Raw genomic sequence first — 26,578 nt, 5'->3', positions numbered from 1 at the left:
CATTTATGAGTGTTCAGGTGATTGAAATTTGCCCATTTTCAAAAGCTTACATGTTAGTGACAACTATTCACTGAAAATTAATTGCAAACATTTTTTCCTTCCTTGACTTATTGTATTTTGAGAGCTTAAGACAACATATACTGTGTTTGTGTAGATTGTGACATTAAAGGGTTAAAATATGTATCCGCCCATGACCTGCTTATAAGAGGAACATGGCTAGAACACCTGTAGTCTCTGATGAAACGCCACTAGGGGGCGTGAAACGCGTCAAACGTTTATCCTATGAATTACCTAAGTGCCTTAAGTCAAGAATAAAATACTTTTTTTAACATACTGCTATGTGCTGCCAGACCTTTTTTGTACAGATGTCTGACTTCTCTGCCTGTTTAACCCCTGTTGTTCTGGATTGCCTCTTTGTTGCCGAACCCTGCCTGCCTGACCATTCTAGTGGTGTGCCCTTGGACTGCTTTACCGTTGCCAAACCCTGCCTGCCTGACCATTCTAGTGGTTTGCCCTTGGACTGCTTTACTGTTGCCAATTCCTGCCTGTCTGACCATTCTAGTGATTTACCTTGGACTGCTCTGACATTGCCACTAGGGACTGTCCTGCCTGTGGTGAGTGCCTCCCTCCTGATCTTACTAACTTTCTCTGCTGTGGGATATTCCCTATGATTCCTGCTCGATGCCGGGATAACAAGACTACTGACCGAGTTTGGTCTGATAGAGGAGTATCCCACGAGCATTACATTATACTTGGGCCATGGAGCCAGATGAGGTGGCACTAGCTGTTTATCTTCAGGGACAGATGTTGAGAACCCATACCACACAATTGCAGAATATGGATTCCAAGCTAGAGTCTATTACCGCTCAACTCTCCTTACTAGTTACAGCGAGGAATACCGCTCCTGTCTGCCAGTCCCTACTTCTACTATTGCGACTTCTTCCTCTGCTTCTGGAAGTATACCCCGGATACCTTTGCCTGACAAGTATGAAGGTACTACTGATTGCAGGGGTTTTCTTAACCAATGCAGGCTGCACTTCCGCAATGATCCTCACACCTTTCAGTCTCACCACTCACCTTTTATCATTTCCTTACTGAAAGACAAGGCCCTAGCCTGGGTCTCTCCCCTTTTGGAACAGAACACTACACTCCTGCATGATGCTGATAATTTAATTTCTGCATTATCTTCTGTCTTTGGGACTTCTGGCTGTACCTCTGCTGCAGAATTTTCTCTCCTGGACCTCCACCAGGGCAATAGAACTGTAGCACAATTTGCCATCGAGTTTCACACCTTGGCACTTGAAACCACTTGGAATGGCAATGCTCTCAAGGCAGCCTTAAGGAGGGGTCTGCATGAAAGCATCAAAGATGAACTCACTTATCATGATATTCCTTCTTCTTTGAATGACTTCATAATGCTTTGTATCAGTCTGGACTCTTGCTTTCAGGAGAGACAAGCCGAGAGAGACAGAACAAGGAGGGTCCTTCCCTCCCGTCCTCCTATTCATCCAGTTTCGACAGTATCCTCTACCCCTTCAGCAGCTCCAGTTACCTCAGTGGAGGAACCCATGGATCTCTCCTCCTTCAAACCTTCAGAGTCTGAAAGACAGAGAAGAAGGAGATTGAGACTATGCTTTTATTGTGGGTCCAACACCCACCAACTCCTGTGACATTCGGCCGGGAAAAGCCAATGCTTAGGGGATAACACAGGGGTACCTCTAAGCATGATCTCTACTAAATCCCCTCACTCATGTTACCCTTACCTTCCTTCAGTATACTGTCCACACTCAAGCCTTCATTGATTCAGGGGCATCTGAAAACTTCCTGTATCACCATTTCATGATTCAAGCTGGTTTGCCTCTTTTGCAGAAAAGACCCTGTCTATAGATAACTACTCGGGATGGCACCCCCCTTAGTTTAGGGTTGATCCATTTTGAGTCAGTACCCCTAACCCTGACTGTGGTAGTCCTTTATAATGAACAGCTGCAGTTTGAGGTCATTCATTCCCCAGCACAGCCTGCCATCTTTGGTCTTCCTTGGCTTCGGGTACACAATCCACAGTTTGATTGGGTTGAAGGACAACTGGCTTCCTGGGGTACCTACTGTTTCCACTCCTACCTTGCTAAATTCACTCCTCTGCTCTGCATCCCCATAACCAGTGTACAGACTCCTCCAAACCTTCCTTCAGTATATGTGGACTTTGCAGATATATTTGAGAAAAAAGCAGCCGACGTGCTGCCACCCCACCGTCCTTATGACTGCAAGATTGACCTCTTTCCCAGAGCCCCACTTCCTAAAGGGAGGACTTATCCACTCTCCAAAGCTGAAACCAAATCCATGGAGGAGTACATCCAAGAGAACCTAGCTAAAGGTTTAATTTGCCCTTCCTCCTCTCCTGCTGGGGCAGGCTTCTTTTTCATCAGTAAGAAGGATGGTAGGCTCAGACCATGCATTAACTACAGGGCCTTGAACAACATAACTATCAAGAATCATTATCCCATTCCATTGATCACCGAACTGTATGACTCGCTCCAGGATGCTCACTTACATGGGGCATACATTCTAATTTGTATGTTTCCAGGCCACAAATGGAAGACCGCCTTCAACACAAGATCTGGGCATTACGAATACCTTGTAATGCCCTTTTAGCTGTGTAATGCCCCTGCAGTCTTTCATGCATTTGTCAACAATGTCTTCCGTGATCTCCTCAACCAAACTGTCTATCTGGATGAAATCCTTGTTTTCTCTTCTACTTTAGAGAAGCATCAAAAACACGTGAGACAAGTTCTTCTACATCTCAGAGACAATTCTTTGGAAAATCTATTAGTCCAATATCAAGGGAAACAAAGTCTTAAACAATGGTAACTTGTGTGGATTGTTCGATAGTAATCTCGGTACTTACCCCCAGTCTTCACGGCTTACAAACCTGGCGCGGTGAACTTTGTGTGTAGTGCCGTATGAGTGACTGGATTCTCCCAGTGGTCGTGAGTCCGTGCGCTCTGCTCGGAGCCTCCTCGCTCGACAAGCCCACTTGCCCGCCTGATTCACACTCCTATCGGCACTCGAATATGACGTCACTGCCAGGTGCCGACTTACGTGGGGGGCAAGGAATTCCCGATCCTCCGTTACCGGTCTCACTGACCTCCTCTCGGTCACCTCGTGCAATTCCTGGCAGGTAAATCCACAGGGGCTGGGAAACAATTAGGCTGCAATTCCAGGAATCGGCTCAATACAAATATTCAGAAAAAAGTCCGGAGCCGCAGCAATAAAGTTAATGTCTTTATCAATAAGACAGGTCTGGTAACAGCATAGATACTGACATGCCCTTCAGTTACAAATGCATGGAATTCTTTGGAAGCCAAGCTAGAAAATTGTGAGTTTGATCAAGTTCAGATCCAATTCCTTCATTATGCCATCTCGAAAGAAGGTTTTGCCATGGATCCTGCTAAACTCACCGCAGTTCTAGAATGGTCTCAACCTACTTCTTTAAAGGAATTACAGAGGTTCTTGGGGTTCTCCAATTATTACCCCAAGTTTATAACGAACTTTTCACAAACAGTCGCTACTCTCACTGAACTGACTAAACGGAACAAAGACTGTAAACATTAGCCTCCTGAAGCCATAAATGCCTTCTCTTGTCTGAAAAAGGCTTTCTGTTCTGCTCCTGTGCTCTGCCATCCTGATCCTGACCTACAGTTCACTTTAGTGGTTGATGCCTCCGAGATAGGGGCTGGAGCAGTTCTAACCCAAAGGGATCCTTTGACCTCCAAGCCACACCCTGTAGCCTTTTTCTCTAAATGGTTTACTCCTACTGAGAGGAATTACAATGTGGGTAATCGAGAACTCTTAGCCATTAAGATGGCTTTGACTGAATGCATCATTGGTTAGAGGGCACCGCAAATCCCATTCAGATTCTCACTGACCACAATAATCTGACTTACCTAGAGACTGCTCATCGACTTAATCCTTGACAGCATAGGTGAGCCTTGTTCTTTTCCCGTTTTAACTTTGTGGTCTCTTATCTTCCTGGGACCAAGAACAAGAAGGCGGATGCCCTTTACCATCAGTTCCTGCACTCAAGTGACTCCGCTGAAGCTCTGATTGAACACATCATCCCTCCCTTCTGTGTGGTTGCTCAACTAAATACCAACCTACTGCAAAGATTGCAACGTGCCGAGTCTAGTAAACATCCTGGAGCGCTCGTTGGCTCCAATATCGTTTTTGTACCTCTGAACCTATGCACCCCTGTGCTATCCTGGACTCATGATAGTAAACTCTCAGGACATCCTGGTTTAACTAGGACTTTTAAGCGTCTTTCCCAACACGTATGGTGGCCTACTATGAAGTCTGACACTCATGATTATGTGAAAGCCTGCACAACTTGTGCTGCCAACAAAATTCCCCGATCCTTGCCTCCTGGCTTGCTCCAACCATTGTCCATTCCCAAACAACCATGGACACACATAACAATGGACTTCATTGTGGACCTTCCAACTTCTGACCACCATACAGTTATCTGGGTGGTAGTGGATCGTTTTTCCAGACTTGCTCATTTTGTACCCCTAACCAAATGGCCTTCTGCCCAAGAATTATTGTCTCATTTTCTCTTGCATGTGGTACGACTTCATGGCATTCCTGTGAATATTGTTTCTGACAAAGGTCCACAGTTCATCTCTACCTTTTGGAGAGCCTTTTGTAAGTTGATTGGAACCACTGTTTCCTTGTCTTCTGGCTACCATCCTCAGACCAATGGACTAACTGAGAGAGTAAACCAGGATCTTGAAGCCTACCTTAGAGCCTTTGTCAACGCCTACCTTAGAGCCTGCTCTGAGTTGTTACCCCTAGCTGAGCTGGCAAGAAACACTCATTGGCACTCTTCTCTTAGATGTTCTCCATTTCAACCACAGCAGGGTATCAACCTTGTGTCTTCCCTCTTTCTGTTCAGTCCACTGGGGATCCTGTGGCAGAACGACACGTCACTAGAATCACCACTCATTGGCAACGTATTCGCTCTCAGCTACGTTCAGCTATTTCTAGATATAAAAAGTTTGCTGATCGTCATAGAGCTTCTTACGTGCCATCCCAGTGGGTGAGCGTGTTTGGGTCTCTACTCGACATATTCGTCTACATCAACCCTGTCACAAATTGGGGCCTTGGTTTATCAGCCCTTACAAGGTCCTGAAAAGATTGTCTCCTGTTGTCTACAAAGTGGCCCTACCCAAGACCTTGGGCATACACCCAGTCTTCCACATCTCACTACTCAAGCCTTACATCAAGAATAGATATACCCAGATCCAAGCTCCTCCTCCTCCACTCCTAGTCCGTGGTGACCCTGAATATGAGGTAGCTAAGATCCTTGACTCCAGATACTGGCGCAGACAACTGCAGTATCCGATACACTTGAACGGTTACTCTTAGAAGGGAGCTATGTCACGCTGCGCCGCACTAGCCGCGCCACTCTAGTCATTGCTAGGGGTGTGGCATCTCCTTCCCTGCTTGTTGCCAGTGGCTGTGTCGGGTCCAGGTGCGTGTGGTGCTGACGTCATCTCTGCATGCTTCTCTCTCTCAGATGCCAGTCTGGATTCCTCTGGAGTGAATCCTGCACCTATGTATGTCGCTCAATAACGATCTATCACTGCCCAAGTATTGGTGTTACTTTGTGTTCTCCTGGGTGTGATAGATCGTTAATACTGTATTGCCATTATGTGTTTGAACCGTGCCTGTCTGATTACTCTGCCTGTTTCACCCCTGTTGTTCTGGATTTCCTCTTTGTTACCAAACCCTGCCTGCCTGACCATTCTAGTGGTGTGCCCTTGGACTGCTTTACCATTGTCAAACCCTGCCTGCCTGACCCTTCTAGTGGCTTGCCCATGGACTGCTTTACTATTGCCAAATCCTGCTGTCTGACCATTCTAGTGATTTGCCTTGGACTGCTCTGCCATTGCCGCTGGGGACTGTCCTACCTGTGGCGAGTGCCGCCCTCCTCATCTTACTAACTTTCTCTGCTCTTGGATATTCCCTATCATTCTGGCTTGACGCCGGGATAACAAGACTTCTGGCCGAGTTCGGTCTAATAGAGGAGTATCCCACAAGCATTACAGGGGGGGCAAGAAGGGACAAATGCCCCCCCCTGGAATTTGACTCTTCTTATCCAAGAATTAGCATACACTTGAATGACCATTTTGATGCCAATGAATCACCATATAAGTGAGACCCCCAATTAAATACCTCCCAGCCACCACACATATTGTGGAATTCTAACAATTTCTGCCCCTCCTATAGCTTTAGATAAATGTGTTGATTTCCACAGTGAAACCAGTGACTGTGCTCTATCCACTATCTGCCCCTCCATCTATGGTACAACCAACGTTGCACATAGCAATCTCAAGGAACCACTGCCATTATGGTGCCAACAAAAAGTCTTCCTTACACAGTCTAGACATCCCAGCACCAGAAGGCATCTGGGAAACATTGGTAGGTAGGACATTATTAGGAGCAGAGTCTCTTTTAATGATGATTTAATGGTTGATGTAAAACACTATTTCTTGCTTTAGAGTTATTTGTCTGCATTGATATTATATTCAGGATATTAAATTTACTTTCTTCACACAGAAAAAATTCTGTGGATGCCCATGATGTCAAGCAGTCATCTCCATCGAATAAATTGAGAAATAAGCATAGACATTTAAAGGTTATATTACAAATAATGTATAATCCAGATGGAAAAGGTAAAGAAAAGGCTTGGGAAAAAAACGAGTCTGGAGGACAGGGAGAATAGAGGAAGGCTCAGATGACAAAACTGGTGAAACATAAAGGATAAGGGTAAAAAAAAATTATAGCATAAAGATAAACAAGTAGATAAATGCATAGAAAGTAAAGGAAGAATAAAGTAATACTGAAAGCCTTTGAGTGTTAGATAATATAACAATAACATGCAAGTTTCACCTGAATAAAAGGAGAATAACCCCCCCCCCCCCCATCCAGGGAGTCTTTGGACACTGAAGGAGGTGAGGCCATAGGATAAAAAAAACTTATTGTAGTTTAGTGACCCCTATGGCATATTTACCAGGCTCCCCTGTAGTGCACTGTTACATTGAGAAGGGGCAATCTGTAATTGTGGTTGATAAACTCTATGGTTGAAGGACATTTTCACTGTTCATTTTTCCCCTGTGCTATATGTGCATCTGCAAATTTGCCTATTTGCGGAAGTGCAATAACTTAGCACTCCACTTGTAATATAGCCCATAGTGCATGTGACATGTCACCATCCATGCTTAAGGGGTTAAACACTAAATATTTTTCATATACCTCCCTTTAATTATGGGTGTAACCATTTATAGGTGTAACCAGATATCTGAAGGAGAGATAGATTTCAACATGGTGCTATCCATAACTATAGGGAAACAGGGAATGACTTCAATACTATGCTTATAAAATATATTTATGGCTAGATTACAAGTGAGGCGCAAACATTTTTACACAAGTGATATTGTCTTTTCTCAAGCCTTTTTAATTATGCTGATATTACAAGTTGAGCGAAATCACAATTGCGCTAGCCCAATCGCCATTTACAATTCAATCATTACCGCAATCTCAGAGCTGTGGTTAACTGTTTTCAAAAACAGAAAAGTTGCACAAAACACATTGAAAATAGATTACAAAGTACAGTTACAGTCATATTACCACTGTAAAATAAAAATAAAAATATTGCACAAAAAAGTTATAAGGGCTCAAAGATATGAGATCTTGGGTGTTAGGGAAAAAAAAGCTGTTAAAGTACTTTAACATAGAGATACATACACATACATTGCTAAAGATGTATTATTTGTATTTATATATATGTCTTTATGTATTTATATTTCTATATGTATGCCACTATATTAGGTTCACCTTGCTGGTACCGGGTTGGACCCCTTTTTGCCTTCAGAACTGCCTTAAAGGGACATTCCAGACAAAATTGGAATACACATGGATATATTTCAGATTTGAATAGAAGCATTTTTGATATATGCATGTATTAGCAAAAATGCTTCTAATAAAAGCTATAGCTGTTTCAAATGTGTATCTAAGTATGCACCGTGCACCAGCATTTTAAATACAGCACTTGCTCAGAGAGCCTACGGTTCTGGTAATGACTCAATTTGTTAATTGCTGACATGATACAAGCCCCGCTGGTGCTCTGAGCAACTGCAGCACTCAAAATGCTGGTGCACTGAGAATATCTAGTTATGCTTCACATGAAAAATTTTAACACTAAAACAGTTATAACTTTTACTAGAAGCATTTTTGCAAATGCATGTATATTGGAAATATGTTATTTTTGGAATATGTAATTCATCTATGTGCATTTAATTTTTCACCGGAATGTCCCTTTAATTCTTTGTGGCATAGATTCAGCGAGGTGTTGGAAACATTCCTCAGACATTTTGGTCCATTATTGACATGATAGAATCACGCAGTTGCTGCAGATTTGTCAAATGCACACCCATGACGGCGACGCAAATTTCTCGTTCCCATCCATCCCAAAAGTGCTCTATTGGATTGAGATCTGGTGACTGCATAGTTGCCAACATTTGAAAAAAAATTCCAGGGACACTTTCCAGCTATCTATTACCTGTATGAAAATTTTTACCACACCCCCTGCCCTAAGGTTCTGCCCACTTTGCCAAACCCACATAATTAGCATAGCCCACCTATTTATTATAGCGCAGATTCTATATATATAAAAATATGAAACTAAAAGGTATAGAACAAATGAGGGAATATGCACTATAGCCATATTTTTAGTGCTACTTAGTAGATCAATATTATAGTTGTTGCTGATCAAAAGATTATTTTCTCTATTAACAGAAAGTAGTTTAGATTTTGACTATTATCTTTACACCTGATTTATTCTTTTGCAAAAGATCATTATCACCCAGATTTGTACAGTGTGTGTTAACCCTTCACTAGCAGCAGCTCATTGTTACCCAGATCTGTACAGTGTGTATTAACCCTTCACTAGCAGCAGCTCATTGTTACCCAGATCTGTACAGTGTGTATTAACCCTTCACTAGCAGCAGCTCATTGTCACCCAGATCTGTACAGTGTATTAATCCTTCACTAGCAGCAGCTCATTGTTACCCAGATCTGTACAGTGTGTATTAACGATTCACTAGCAGCAGCTCATTGTTACCCAGATCTGTACAGTGTGAATTAACCCTTCACTAGCAGCAGCTCATTGTTACCCATATCTGTACAGTGTATTAACCCTTCACTAGCAGCAGCTCATTGTTACCCAGATCTGTACAGTGTGTATTAACCCTTCACTAGCAGCAGCTCATTGTCAATTAGATCTGTGTATTAACCCTTCACTAGCAGCAGCTCATTGTCACCCAGATCTGTACAGTGTATTAACCCTTCACTAGCAGCAGCTCATTGTCAATTAGATCTGTACAGTGTGTATTAACCCTTCACTAGCAGCAGCTCATTATCACCCAAATCTGTACAGTGTATTAACCCTTCACTAGCAGCGGCTCATTATCACCCAAATCTGTACAGTGTGTATTAATCCTTCACTAGCAGCAGCTCATTATGTTCCAGATCTGTACAGTATATTAACCCTTCAATAGCAGCAGCTGATTATCACCCACATCTGTACAGTGTGTATTAACCCTTCACTAACAGCAGCTCATTATCACCCACATCTGTACAGTGTATTAGCCCTTCACTAGCAGCAGCTCATTGTTACCCAGATCTGTACAGTGTGTATTAACCCTTCACTAGCAGCAGCTCATTATGATCCAGATCTGTACAGTATATTAACCCTTCAATAGCAGCAGCTAATTATCACCCACATCTGTACAGTGTGTATTAACCCTTCACTAGCAGCAGCTCATTATCACCCAAATCTGTACAGTGTGTATTAACCCTTACCTAGCAGCAACTCATTGTCACCCAGATCAAAGTGCTAACTATTTAAAAGTCACACAGTTTGCAGCACTCAGCTGTGATTAAAGAACAGTGACAAAAGGAGTGGGCAGTACAAAATAGTGCAATACTGATAAACCCCCAAAGCTTACCTATCTATCTGTCCAACCTTAACAGTTATTCACTCACCTCACTACATCTGCTTGATAAATGATCCATAGATCATCTGTGTGAAGAATGTTTGATCTGAATCAGAAGCAGGAAAGTCCCCCACGGCAAGAACCTCTGTAGACAAACAGCTAGAAATTCAGTTTCCTGCTATGCTTCACTTTGACAGTTACACCTGGTGGTGGAACTCGGAATTGCAGCAAAACCGTTTTTTTGTTTGTTTTTTGTTAAATAACACAAGGAAGAGTGCAGGGACAATCTGGGACATTTAAATGGCAGGGACAGGGTCCCAAATTCCAGGACTGTCCTGGGAAAAATGGGACTGTTGGCAACTATGTGACTGTGTAGGCCATTGGAGTACAGTGAACTCATTGTCATGTTCAATAAACAAGTTTGAGATGATTTGAGCTTTGTGACATGGCACATTATCCTGCTGGAAGTAGACATCAGTCATAAATGGATGGACATTGCCAGCAACAATACTCATGTAAGTCGTGGTGTTCAAACAATGCTCAATTGGTACTAAAGGGCCCAAAGGGTGCCAAGAAAATATCCCCCACACATTACACCACCACCACTAGCCTGAACTGTTGATACAAGGCAGGATGGATCCATGCTTTCATGTTGTTTAAGCTAAAATTCTGATCCTACCATCTGAATGTCTCAGCTGAAATCGAGACTCATCAGACCAGGCAACATTTTTCCAATTGTCTATTGGCCAAGTTTGGTGAGCCTGCGCGAATTGTAGCCTCAGTTTCCTGTTCTTAGCTGACAGGAGTGGCACCCGGTGTGGTCTTCTGCTGCTGTAGCCCATCTGCATCAAGGTTGTACTTGTTCTGCATTCAGATATTGTATTCTGCATACCTTGGTTGTAACGAGTGGTTATTTGAGTTACTGTTGCATTTCTATCATCTCAAACCAGTTTGCTCATCTACTCTGTCCTCTGATATCAACAAGGCATTTTCGTCCACACAACTGCCACTCACTGGATATTTTCTCATTTGCAGATCATTCTCTGTAAACCCTAGACATGGTTGTACATGAAAATCCCATTAGATTAGTAGTTTTTTACTCAGACCAGCCCGTCTGGCACAAAAACAACCATGCCACATACAAAGTCACTTAAAACCCCTTTCTTCCCCATTCTGATGCTGGGTTTGAACTTCAGCAAGTTGTCCTCACCAGATTTAGATGTCTAAATGCATTGATTAGCAATTTGTGTTACCAAGCAATTGAACAGGTGCACCTATTAAAGTTGCTGGTGAGTGTATATAAACACACATATATATATATATATATATATATATATATATATATATATATATATATATATAAATCAATGTAAATATTTGCATAGGAAATTAGCACATCTAGGCAAGTATCCCTGCTTGCTTTTCCCCAGAAATTCTTAATATACAATGTTACCAATGCACAAGAGAATTGTGGGTAAGATATGCAAATTAGATATGCAAATTCCCAGTTTTTTTGCGTTAAAAATACTGTTTTGACACAGCGATCCTTTTAACAGGATTATGACAGCAAACCAGAAATCACGCACTAGACAAGCCTGTTTCGTTCTTTTTGGAACTCATCAGTAGGAGATAGATTTTTGGTTGCTGCATTGGTAAATTCATTAAAATTATGGGGGGAGATAAAAAACTGAAATTAAAATCCTCCATGTCTCAAAATTAAATCAATGTAAATATTTGCATAGGAGCCCTTTGGCATTTAGTAGATGAAAACATGATAAAACATATATATGAAATATTCATATTTAATAAAGATTTTAACTATTTACAGTAAATATTTCACATTTGCTAATGCGAATATGCTATGTTGTTTGCGCAATGGAATCTGTAAACTTTATTGTTACAAAAACACTCCCAGATGGCCTATATAAGTGGATCATCTACAAAACATTTATTCAAAGTAAAATCTAGAATGTCCCTTTAATGTCCCTTTAAAATTGAACAGAATAGAGAAGAATAACTGAACGTGTTCCCTGTTCCCCTATTATTTGAACAACCTACATTATTACAATAGTGGATCACTTTAGCACTTGGCTCTGTGTAAAAACCTTGAAAAAAAAAACTTGCAGGAAAAGTTCCATAAAGCATAATTGATATTGATTTTAGGAACACTTTTTATTCTGAACACCTACTGGGATATAATCAATTTTCAGCTCCTTTTTTAAACAGCAGTTTTTATCTTGTTTTATATTACAGCACCACCGGCAGGAAGCAGAAGTAAAATGCTGTATTTTAAAGAGCGGATACATCAACACCAGTAACGCTGAGCCAGTAATTGAATAATGGAGACACATTTTTTTCTCAGTAAAAAAAAATGACTACAATCTAGTGCTACTGTTGATAATTATGAGCTTTATAAACTTTAAAGTTTTGTTTTACGCTATAAACTTTGAACTGCTGCTTGCAAAATATACAGCATGTTAAGTTTCCAAAAATATTTATACAGCATGTTGTTATATTATAATATTCTTTATTTTACATTTATAATGCTGTTCATTTTATTAAGTAATATTTTTTATTTACCTCTTCACAACTGAGCAATTTTACACCTTAATGATAAAACAATTTTTAGGGCCAGATTGTAATTGGAACGATATATAGAGCTCATTCTTGAGCACTGATACCGCTAAAAGTAAACTTGTAATGCGCACAGGATATCTTGCGTATTACAAGTTGAAAGTAAAAATAGCGTGAGCGAAACCTGACCGCACTAACTGTAGGCCTTCAGATATTGTTACTGTATAAACTTCTTCTCTAAATAGACTTCAATTGAGAGTGCTACTTCAAGAAAATGTAACACTCATCGCTTGTGAGCTAACCTGAGACTGGGTTCAATGTACGGTGCTGAACCGAAGTGAGTTGTTCTACAGATAGGATAAAAAGTTAATCTTATTTCTAAATATTTATTTGTATATATTTTGTAAAATATATATCTATGTCTATTTATGTATTTGAATATATTCAGATGTGTGTGTGTATATATATATATAAAAATAAATATTTAGAAATAAAAAGAACATTTTCCCCATGCAAAGAACATTGGAATGTAAAACATTTACAGTAAATTACCAGTAAAACACATTATTATTATTATTATTATATATATATATATATATATATATATATATATATATATATATATATATATATATATATAATTGAATACATGTATATTTATACAGTGCCCTCCCCTAATATTGCCACCCTTGGTAAATATGAGCAAAGATGGCTCTGAAAAATTATCTTTATTGTTTAACCTTTTGATCTTTTGTTCAAAAAGTACACAAAAATACCCATATCTCATGGGTATTGAGCAATTGCAAACAATTGCAAACACAACACAGGATTATCTAAGAAAAAAATCTTTATTAAATATACACGTGCCACAATTATTGGCACCCTTTTAGTCAATACTTTGGGCTACTTCCTTTTGCCAAGATAACAGCTCTGAGTCTTCCCCTATAATGCCTGATGAGGTTGTAGAATACATGGCAAGGGATCTGAGACCATTCTTCCATACAGAATCTCTCCAGATCCTTCAAACTTCGAGGTTGACACTGGTGGCTCCCCTCTTCAGTTCACCCCACAGGTTTTCTATGGGATTCAAGTCAGGGGACTGGGATGGCCATGGCAGGACCTTGATTTTGTGGCCAATAACCATTTTTGTGTTGATTTTGAGTTTTTGATCATGATGCCATGTATCCTAACAAATGTCCAGGTCCTCTGGCAGAAAAACAGCCCAATAAAATTAAAGAACCACCACCATATTTAACCGTGGACATGAGGTACTTTACCATATGGTTACCTCTCTGTGTGTACCAAACCCACCTCTGCAGTTTATTGCCAAAAAGCTCTATTTTGGTTTCATCTGACCCTAGAACCTGATCCCATTTAAAGTTCCAGTAGAGTCTGGAAAACTGAAAACGCTTGAGTTTGTTTTTGGATGAGAGTAGAGTCTTTTTTTCTTGAAACCTTTCCAAACAACTTGTGGTGATGTAGGTGACGTCAGATTGTAGTTTTGGAGACTCTCTGACCCCAAGATGAGACTAACCTGCAATTCTCCAGCTGTGATCCTTGGAGATATTCTGGCCTCTCGAACCATCCTCTTCACAGAGCATTGAGACAATATAGACACACGTCATCTTCCAGGATGATTTTGATTAGATTACATTTCCAGTTGACTGGAACTTCATAAATATTGCCCTAATGGTGGAAATGGGCATTTCATATATATTTAACAAAGATTTCTTTTATATAAACCTGTGTTGTGTTTGCAATTGTTTGATATCTATTAGAGCAGAGAATTGTTGTGAGTTTTTGAACAAAAGATCAAAAAGGTTAAAAAACAAAGATAATATTTCATGGCCTTCTTTGCTCATATTTACCAAGGGTGTCAATATTAGTGGAGGGCACTGTATATTTTCACACACATAATCATATATATATTTATATGAATCATTTTTATTAGAGTATATGTGAGTGTAACTTGATTTTTAAAATGTATTAATGTTGTGTTTGGTGCATATATTTTTAACCCAAAACGCTTTACAGGAGGTCTTCACTTGAGCTAACTTGACAAGTGCAAATATAGTTTGGTCTTGAATTGTCGCGTTTACTTTCCACTTGACCTCTATTATCTAATTTGCTTAGTTTGTTGTTATTATTTGTTGAAAAGCATACCTAGGTAGGCTCAGGAGGTGGGAGCTTGCTGCTAATTGGTGACTGGGCATATATGCCCCTATTAATTGGTTTACTAATATTTTCAGCTAGCTTCTAGCTGTGCATTGCTGTTCCTTCTACACAGGATACCAATAGAATTAAGCAAGTTTGATAATAGAAGTAAATTGGAAATTTGTTTAAAAATGTATGTTTTTCTGAATCGTGAAATCCTTTTTTGGAGTTTTGCGTGCCTTGAACTTTGTGTGAATCATTTGATCTTAATAATCTTCATTAAGCTTAGTGTTAACATTGGAGTGTCTTAAAGGGATATACTGTATAACCCCAATTTGTCTTTTTTAAATTGTTTGCTCTGTCTAAATCATGATAGTTTAAAGGGACAGTCAACACCAGAACTTTTGTTGTTTAAAAAGATAGATAATCCCTTTATTACCCATTCCCCAGTTTTTTGCAAAACCAACACTGTTATATTAATACACTTTTTACTTCTGTGACTAACTTGTATCTAAGCATCTTCTGACCGCCCCTAATCACATGACTTTTAGTTATTTTGCATATAGTTGCATTTTAGCCAATCAGTGCAATGTCTGCCACTAGCCACGGGCGTGATGATACATGAGCTTGCTCTCCCCTGCTGTGAAAAGTAAATAAAATAGAGGCGGCCTTCAAGGGCTTAGAAATTATCATATGTGCCTCCCTAGGTTTGCTTTCAACTAGAATACCAAGAGAACAAAGCAAAATTGTTGATAAAAGTAAATTGGAAAGTTGTTTAAAATTACATGCACTATTTGAAAAATGAAAGTTTATTTTGGACTTGACTGTCCCTTTAATTATACTTTAATGAGTGCATAATAGTTTATATCTACTATTAGGCACTGCACTAGAAAATATCTGCATACAAAAATAAATGTTTTCAAATTGAAAACCAGCTAGTGAAAAAAATGTTGGTTTGTTATTAAAAATTGCAGTTTTTTTATTTTTTCTCCTCTGCCGGGAATAGTGTCACTGTACTAATATAAACAATCATTATGTAGCATTTTGTAGAGATAAAAAAGGTAAGACTAGCTACACTCCTATGACCTAGATTACGAGTGGAGTGCTATTTAGCGATATCGCTATAGTGCTAACTGCGCTAGCAGTAAACTGCACGCGTCGGGTTGCGCTGGTTTTATGAGTTAAAAGTAAAAAGTTATCGCTCCAGTGCTAACGCGATGCACGCAAAAAGCCGAACTTACAATATTGAGTTTCCAATAACCTTTCCCTCCTTAGAAGTTAATGGAGAAAAGAAAGTGATAAAAAACCATCATACACGCATGCTAACCAGAATCACCATAAGACCCCCACTCTAATAACACCTAAAAAAAAAAAAAAAATTTACATTACTATTAAATATATATATATATATATACACATATATCATTACTGTTTAAAAATACCATTACCAAACAACCCGCCCCCCCAAAAAACCTTAACATTAAAAAAAACACCCAACTGGCCCAAAAACATAAAAACAATAGAAAAAAACTACTCTAAAAAGTGCCCTGAAAGGGGCATTTAGCTGGATATTGCCTTTAAAAGAGCATTTAGCTCTTTTGCTGCCCAGAATTTTTTTTTTTTAAAAATCCCTAATTAAAAAATAAATTAAAAAGTTTGAGCGGTAAATGCTATTGCGTTTGCTCGATTGTATTTACTTTCAACTTGTAAAACGAGCGCACATTACCACTAAACACTGCCCATAGAAAATATGGGGAATGTAAATTACCGGAATTTTGCGCAAATAAATTTGCGGTAATTTGAACAGCGTGCAACTTGTAATATGGATTTTGAGTGTAAGAAACACCACAATCTCGTGATCACTTTATGCTCCTCACTCTAACGATAGCTCTCCACACATAATTTATTTTGGTATGTTGATATAAACTGAATTATTTTGCTGTGGTGTTACCTGTTAAAGCCATTTAGAGAAAACTATGCACCAGGTTTGGCCTTGATAAGTCTGCATGGTGCTTTTCAGTTCTGAGAAATAGAAAATCCACTATATTTAGAGCTAAATTACATGAAAAGGGGCACAATAAATATTGAAAGTATATTGCTATGTTGTTTTACAACCCATAACAGATAGATAGATAGATAGATAGTTAGATAGATAGATGATAGATCTATTGAAAACACTTTTACAGTAAAAAGGATGTTAATTTGTTTTAGAAACAAGGTGTTTACTGCCCCTTTAAGGAATGGGGATTTGTGTATGTAATTTGTACTGTACCATCTATCTTATGTTATTGTACAGAAATAGATAACATTACTGATACAGAGCACTGACTAGTACACAGTACAGTCCGGCCACGAGATAGATAGATTTGATAGATAGATACATAGATTACATAGATCAATAGATGCAATATACATTGGATAGATACAAATTACATAGATCAATAGATGCAATATACATTGGATAGATAAAAATTACATAGATCAATAGATGCAATATACATTTGATAGATACGAATTACATAGATCAATAGATGCAATATACATTTGATAGATACGAATTACATAGATCAAAAGATGCAATATACATTTGATAGATACAAATTACATAGATCAATAGATGCAATATACATTTGATAGATATGAATTACATAGATAAATAGATGCAATATACATTTGATAGATACGAATTACATAGATCAATAGATGCAATATACATTTGATAGATACGAATTACATAGATCAATAGATGCAATATACATTTGATAGATACGAATTACATAGATCAAAAGATGCAATATACATTTGATAGATACGAATTACATAGATCAATAGATGCAATATACATTTAATAGATACGAATTACATAGATCAATAGATGCAATATACATTTGATAGATACGAATTACATAGATCGATAGATGCAATATACATTTGATAGATATGAATTACATAGATCAATAGATGCAATATACATTTGATAGATACGAATTACATAGATCGAAAGATACAATATACATTTGATAGATACGATTTACATAGATCAATAGATGCAATATACATTTGATATATACGAATTACATAGATCAATAGATGCAATATATATTTGATAGATACGATTGATAGTTAGTTAGATTTGATAGATATATTATTTCCCTGACAGAGAATTACAATAAGACATGCGGCTGTGACCCATGGTAAGGTTCCCAGAGGCAGTTGCGCCGCCAGGGGACGTGTATATGGCATGGATTTTTGGAACCGGGAGATGGAAAAAGATGCTTGCTCGGTCCTCCTGCTTCAAATTTGGGGCACTGCGCGTGCAATCTATTGTGCCACCAGATATGAGTGGTGTGTTAAGTAGTACTATTCTTAGCAGTTTAATACCTGTTACTCCCCCTATCGGGGGAGGTGTATATGGCATGGATTTTAGGAACCAGAGATGGAAAAAGATGCTTGGTCGGTCCTCCTACTTCAAATTTGGCCGAAACACAAGTGGTTGTCACAAAACAGTCCGGCCATGAGATAGATAGATATGATAGATAGATACATAGATTACATAGATCAATAGATGCAATATACATTGGATAGATACAAATTACATAGATCAATAGATGCAATATACATTTGATAGATACGAATTACATAGATTAATAGATGCAATATACATTTGATAGATACGAATTACATAGATCAAAAGATGCAATATACATTTGATAGATACGAATTACATAGATCAATAGATGCAATATACATTTGATAGATACGAATTACATAGATCAATAGATGCAATATACATTTGATAGATACGAATTACATAGATCAATAGATGCAATATACATTTGATAGATACGAATTACATAGATCAATAGATGCAATATACATTTGATAGATACGATTGATAGTTAGATAGATTTGATAGATAAATAGATAGATTTGATAGATATATAATTTCCCAGACAGAGAATTACAAAGACGAGCGGCTTGGACCCATGGTAAGGTTACTTCCTTTTGCACAATCGAGTACAGGTTGGGGTCCGGGATTGCCTTTTGTGCAAAGAAATTGTGGCCGGGTAAATTCCACTGTGGTGTCCCCTATCAGGGGACGTGTATATGGCATGGATTTATGGAACCAGGAGATGGAAAAAGATGCTTGGACACCCAGTACATGTCGTTCTCCTTCAGCCTTTTTATACGAGGGTCCCCGACCCTCAACATGCACAACAGCATGAAAGACCCCATATGCCATGACTTCCTTTTGCACAATCGAGTACAGGTATGGCATCGATTTTAGGAACCTGGAGATAATTTTTAGGAACCGGGAGATGGAAAAAGATGCTTGGACACCCAGTACAGGTCGTTCTCCTTCAGCCTTTTTATAAGAGGGTCCCCGACCTTCAACAAGCACGACAGCATGAAAGACCTCATATGCCATGACTTCCTTTTGCACAGTCAAGTACAGGTATGGCATCGATTTTAGGAAACCAGAGATATTTTTTAGGAACCGGGAGATGGAAAAAGATGCTTGGAAACCCAGTACAGGTCGTTCTCCTTCAGCCTTTTTATAAGAGGGTCCCCGACCTTCAACAGGCACAACATCATGAAAGACCCCATATGCCATGACTTCCTTTTGCACAATCGAGTACAGGTATGACATCGATTTTAGGAACCCGGAGATAATTTTTAGGAACCGGAAGATGGAAAAAGATGCTTGGACACCCAGTACAGGTCGTTCTCCTTCAGCCTTTTTATAAGAGGGTCCCCGACCTTCAACAGGCACGACAGCATGAAAGACCCCATATGCCATGACTTCCTTTTGCACAATCGAGTACAGGTATGGCCTCAATTTTAGGAACCCAGAGATATTTTTTAGGAACCGGGAGATGGAAAAAGATGCTTGGACACCCAGTACAGGTCGTTCTCCTTCAGGCTTTTTACACGAGGGTCCCCGACCCTAAACAGGCACGACAGCATGAAAGACCCCATATGCCATGAGTTCCTTTTGCACAATCGAGTAGAGGTATGGTATCATTTTTAGGAACCCGGAGATAATTTTTAGGAACCGGGAGATGGAAAAAGATGCTTGGTCAGTCCTCCTACTTCAAATTTGGGGCACTGCGTGTGCAATCTACTGTGCCACCAGATATGAGTGGTGTGTTAAGTAGTACTATTCTTAGCAGTTTAATCCCTGTTATGTGCCTTTTTGTTGGTTTGGGTTTTGAAGCCACAGTGCAGCACCAGAGGCCAGAAAAATTAGGCATGTACAATTGTACACATGCCTGAAAAATTAGGTATTGTTGCCTCCGCTGCTGTAGCAGCGGCAAGAAAAATTGATGTTTGTTTGACAGTTAGAAAGTGCCCTAAAACATTGCGGCTTGAACCCTAGTTGTTGGCGGATAAGTCACGCAAGTCATCCGGCATTCGAAGATAAAATACAGCAGCGTGTGGACCATTTTTAGCCCAAGGCAGCTCATCACATCAGGCCTTTTTTACTCTAATGTATCGCCCAATGTCAGTCCCTTCGGGATCCATCTCTCATTCATTTTAATAAAGGTTAGATAATCAAGACTTTTTTGACCTAGGCGACTTCTCTTCTCAGTGACAATACCTCCTGCTACACTGAAGGTCCTTTCTGACAGGACACTTGAAGCGGGGCAGGCCAGAAGTTCGATTGCAAATTGGGATAGCTCAGGCCACAGGTCAAGCCTGCACACCCAGTAGTCAAGGGGTCATTGCTCCTCAGAGTGTCGAGATCCGCAGTTAATGCGAGGTAGTCTGCTACCTGTCGGTTGAGTCGTTCTCTGAGGCTGGATCCCGAAGGGCTGTGGCGATGCATAGGAGTTAAAAAGGTCCGCATGTCCTCCATCAACAACACGTCTGGAAAGCATCCTGTCCTTGCTGCTGTGGTCGTGAGAGGAGGAGTATTACTTTCATCTCTTCCCCTGTTAGATTCCCGTTGTGCTGTGAGATCACCCTTATACGCTGTGTAAAGCATACTTTTTAATTTATTTTTGAACTGCTCCATCCTTTCCGACTTGCAGGAATTCGGTAACATTTCAGTCACTTTATGCTTATACCGGGGGTCTAGTAGCGTGGACACCCAGTACAGGTCGTTCTCCTTCAGTTTTTTAAAACAAGTGTCCCTCAACAGGCACAACAGCATGAAAGACCCCATTTGCACAAGGTTGGATGCCGAGCTAGTCATGTCCCGTTCCTCATCCTCACTGATCTCACTGAAGGTATCTTCTTCCCCCCAGCCAGGTACAACACCATGGGTACCAGATAGGTGACAACAACGAGCACCCTGGGATGCCTGTTGTGCTTGGTCTTCCTCCTCCTCCTCCTCCTCCTCCTCAAAGCCACATTCCTTCTCTGACTCCTCTTCCTCACAATCCTCTTCCTGCGTTGCCGCTGGTCCAGCAAGCGATGCTGATAAAGCTGTTTCTGGTGGTGATGGAGACCACAACTCTTCCTCTTCCTCTTCACGCTCATCTATAGCCTGATCCAGCACTCTTCGCAGGGCACGCTCCAGGAAGAAAACAAATGGTATGATGTCGCTGATGGTGCCTTTGGTGCGACTGACTAGGTTTGTCACCTCCTCAAAAGGACGCATGAGCCTACAGGCATTGCGCATGAGCATCCAGTAACGTGGCAAAAAAATCCCCAGCTCCCCAGAGGCTGTCCTAGCACCCCGGTCATACAAATACTTGTTAACAGCTTTTTCTTGTTGTAGTAGGCGTTCGAACATTAGGAGTGTTGAATTCCAACGTGTTGGGCTGTCGCAAATCAAGCGCCTCACTGGCAGGTTTTTTCGCCGCTGGATACCTGACAAGTGCGCCATGGCCATGTAGGAATGCCTGAAATGGCCACACACCTTCCTGGCCTGCTTCAGGACGTCCTGTAAGCCTGGGTACTTATGCACAAAGCGTTGTACAATCAGATTACACACATGTGCCATGCACAGCACATGTGTCAACGTGCCCAATTTCAATGCCGCCACCAAATTACTTCCATTGTCAGAAACAACTTTGACAATCTCCAGTTGGTGCGGAGTCAGCCACTGATCCACCTGTGCGTTCAGGGCAGACAGGAGTGCTGGTGCGGTGTGACTCTCTGCTTTCAGGCAAGTCAACCCCAAGACAGCGTGACACTGCCGTATCCGGGATGTTGAATAGTACCTGGGGACCTGGGGGGGTGCCGTTGATGTGGAGCAAGATGCAGCAGCAGAAGAGGAATCAGCCGAGGAAGAGGTTATGGAAGAGGATGGAGTAGGAGGAGTAGAGGAGGTAGCAGCAGGCCTGCATGCAAGTTGTGGCGGTGTCACCAACTCCTCTGCAGAGCCATGCATTCCATGCTTGTCAGCCGTCAGCAGGTTTACCCAATGCACAGTGTAGGTGATATACCTGCCCTGACCATGCTTTGCAGACCAGCTATCAGTGGTCAGATGGACCCTTGCCCCAACGCTGTGTGCCAGACATGCCATTACTTCCTTTCTCACAATCGAGTACAGGTTGGGGATTGCCTTTTGTGAAAAGAAATTTCGTCCGGGTACCTTCCACTGCGGTAACCCAATAGATACAAATTTTTTGAACGCCTCAGACTCCACCAGCTTGTATGGTAAAAGCTGGCGGGCTAAGAGTTCAGACAAGCCAGCTGTCAGACACCAGGCAAGGGGGTGACTTTGGGAAATTGGCTTCTTACACTCAAACATGTCCTTGACAGACACCTGACCAGGAACTGCTACGTAAGAGAGACTGAGTGGCAGATAGTTGAGAGGGGGCAAGGAGTACAGCAGTGGTTGACGTGGCTGAAGATGCTGGACCAGGAGGAGGATGGCGGCTTTGAGTTTGTGTGCTGCTTCTACTCATGTGTTCATCCCATCAGCATTTGTGATGTGAGACCATGTGCCTTCGCAAAGCAGTTGTACCTAGGTGGGTGTTGGACTTCCCACGACTCAGTTTCTTTTGGCACAGGTTGCAAATGGCATCGCTGTTGTCAGAGGCAGACACACAAAAAAATGCCACACTGCTGAGCTCTGCGATGACGGCATTCTGGTGGTGGCAACAGCATGCGTTGATTGGTGTGCTGTCTGGCTGACCCCGGGTGCCAATGCATGCTGTCTGACTGTGCCACTAGCTCCTTGCGATGACCTCCCCCTGCTTCCAACTCGTCTCCTCCTCCTCTCTGTCTCCCTATCTGAACTTTCCCCCTCTTCTTCTTCTCTTCTAGCGGGCACCCACATGACATCCACGGACGCAACATCATTAACCGCTTCACTTGTATCTGACAAATCAACAAAGGAAGCAGCAGTGGGTACAACATCACCATCATCATCACACCGTGCGTCCATATCTGGAATGCTGCCTGACCGAGACATATCACTGTCATCTACATCCTCTGTCAATGATGGTTGCACATCACTCATTTCTTCCAACTGATGTGTCAATAACTCCTTTGACAGATCAAGTGAAGCGGCTGTGGTTCTAGTGTTGGTGGTGGCGACAGGCGGGCGAGTGGCACTGGTCACTTCAGAGGTGCCCGAAGCTAAGCTGGAGGTGGATGGTGCGTCAAGGTTCCGAGCGGAAGCTGTAGAAGATTGGGTGTCCTGTGTTAGCCAGTCAACTAGGTCCACCTCAGAACTTTTCGCGTTCATGGCACGTGGCCTCTGAACACTGTGCATTATTGTAGGGTCAAAGGGAATCACAGCACCACGACCACGACGGCACCTGCGGGGTGGCCTGCCTCTGCCTGTCATTTTTTTTTTAAATGTAGACTTACACTACTATTAAACAAAATATGAGTGGTGCCACTGGGCAAGTGGGCACTGTATACGCTGTGAGCCTGACACAAAAAAGCAGATTAAGGTTTCACAATCCAAAAAGTTTATTTTTTTTAAATGTACACTGACACTACTATTAAACAAGATATGAGTGGTGGCACTGGGCAAGTGGGCACAGTATACGCTGTGAGCCTGACACAAAAAAGCAGACTGATGTTTCACAGTCAAAAATGTTTATTTTTTAAATATTTAAACTACTGTTACAACAAATATGAGTGGTGCCACTAACTTGGCAAGTGGGCCTGGCACACACGCTGGCAGGCAAGCAACTGCAATAAGATTACACTAGCAGACTGATGTTTCACAGTCAAAAAAGTTTTTTTTTAAATATTTACACTACTGTTACAACAAATATGAGTGGTGCCACTAACTTGGCAAGTGGGCCTGGCATACACGCTGGCAGGTAGGCAACTTCAATTAGATTACACTAGCAGACTGATGTTTCACAGTCAAAAAAGTTTTTTTTTTAAATATTTACACTACTGTTACAACAAATATGAGTGGTGGCACTAACTTGGCAAGTGGGCCTGGCACACACGCTGGCAGGCAGGCAGGCAACTGTAATTAGATTACACTAGCTGACTGATGTTTCACAGTCAAAAAAGTTTTTTTAAAAATATTTACACTACTGTTACAACAAATATAAGTGGTGCCACTAACTTGGCAAGTGGGCCTGGCACACACGCTGGCAGGCAGGCAGGCAACTGCAATTAGATTGCACTAGCAGACTGATGTTTCACAGAAAAAAAAGTTTTTTTTTTTAAATATTTACACTACTGTTACAACAAATATGAGTGGTGCCACTAACTTGGCAAGTGGGCCTGGCACACACGCTGGCAGGCAGGCAACTTCAATTAGATTACACTAGCAGACTGATGTTTCACAGTCAAAAAAGTTTTTTTTTTTAAAATATTTACACTACTGTTACAACAAATATGAGTGGTGCCACTAACTTGGCAAGTGGGCCTGGCACACACGCTGGCAGGCAGGCAACTGCAATTAGATTGCACTAGCAGACTGATGTTTCACAGTCAAAAAAGTTTTTTTTTTTTTTAAATATTTACAATACTGTTATAACAAATATGATTGGTGGCACTAGTTGGCAAGTGAGCCTGGCACACACGCTGGCAGGCAGGCAACTGCAATTAGATTGCACTAGCAGACTGATGTTTCACAGTCAAAAAAGTTTTTTTTTTAAATATTTACACTACTGTTACAACAAATATGAGTGGTGCCACTAACTTGGCAAGTGGGCCTGGCACACACGCTGGCAGGCAGGCAACTTCAATTAGATTACACTAGCAGACTGATGTTTCACAGTCAAAAAAGTTTTTTTTTTAAATATTTACACTTCTGTTATAACAAATATGATTGGTGGCACTAGTTGGCAAGTGGGCCTGGCATACACGCTGGCAGGCAGGCAACTGCAATTAAATAACACTAGCAGACTGATGTAAAAGTTTTTTTTTTTAAAAGTTACACTAATGTTACAACAGATATGAGTGGTGGCACTGAGGATGGAAGTAGGCACAGTATATGCTGTGAGCCTGACACACAGGCTGGCACTAGTGGCAGGCTGGCCTGGCAACTAAAATTAAATAACACTAACAGACTGATGTAAAAGTTTTTTTTTAAAAAAAGTTACACTAATGTTACAACAGATATAAGTGGTGGCACTGAGGATGGAAGTAGGCACAGTATATGCTGTGAGCCTGACACACAGGCTGGCACTAGTGGCAGGCTGGCTTGGCAACTAAAATTAAATAACACTAGCAGACTGATGTAAAAGTTTTTTTTAAAAAAGTTACACTAATGTTACAACAGATATGAGTGATGGCACTGAGGACGGAAGTAGGCACAGTATATGCTGTGAGCCTGACACACAGGTTGGCACTAGTGGCAGGCTGGCCTGGCAACTAAAATTAAATAACACTAGCAGACTGAAGTAAAAGTTTTTTTTTTTTAAATTTACACTAATGTTACAACAGATATGAGTGGTGGCACTGAGGCTGGCAGTGGCAGGCTGGCCTGGCAACTGAAATTAGATTACACTAGCAGACTGATGTAAAAGTTTTTTTAAAAAGATTTTACACTAATGTTACACCAGATATGAGTGGTGGCACAGAGCAATTAGGCACAGTATATGCTGTGAGCCTGATACACAGGCCTGCTGGCAACTGAAATTAGATTACACTAGCAAACTGATGTAAAAGTTTTTTTTTTAAAATTTACACTAATGTTACACCAGATATGAGTGGTGGCAGTGAGCAAGTAGGCACAGTATATGCTGTGAGCCTCACACACAGGCTGAGAGGCAGGCAAATGCAATTAGATTACAAAAAAAAATGACTGAAGTTCTAGCCCTAAAAAGGGCTTTTTGGGGTGCTGTCCTTACAGCAGAAATTAGATGAATCCTTCAGGACTGTAGTGGACACTGAATACACTAGCCTAGCTATCAATTTCCCTAAAAAATCAGCAGCAGCAGCACTATCACTCCTCTCACTAAGAATGCAGGATCAGAATAAATCTAAAATGGCTGCTGCCCAGGAGCGGGTAGGGTCTGGGAGGGAGTGTCTGCTGCTGATTGGCTGTAATGTGTCTGCAGACTGTGAGATACAGGGTCAAAGTTTACTCAATGATGACGAATAGGGGGCGGATCGAACATCGCATATGTTCGCCCGCCGCGGTGAACGCGAACAAGCTAAGATCGCCAGGAACTGTTCTCCGGTGAACTGTTCGCGACATCACTACACAAGATACAATCTGTCAAACAAATACAGGAGGAATTGAGAACCCTATTCCTGTGGGAATTTACAATCTAGAAGGGTAGGAGGGTGAGAAACAGGAGGTGGGGACTGTAAGGTTGAGAATTATGTTAGTACAGAGTTAGATTAGAGCAATTATTAGGTAAATGGAATTGATTTGCTACTGGGTTGGCTGATAGGTTTCCTAAAACAAAAATGTCTTT

The sequence above is a fragment of the Bombina bombina genome, chromosome 5 (genome assembly GCF_027579735.1).
Source record: "Bombina bombina isolate aBomBom1 chromosome 5, aBomBom1.pri, whole genome shotgun sequence".
In the NCBI taxonomy this organism is placed as follows: Eukaryota; Metazoa; Chordata; class Amphibia; order Anura; family Bombinatoridae; genus Bombina; species Bombina bombina.
This window is presented reverse-complemented; position numbering follows the sequence as displayed.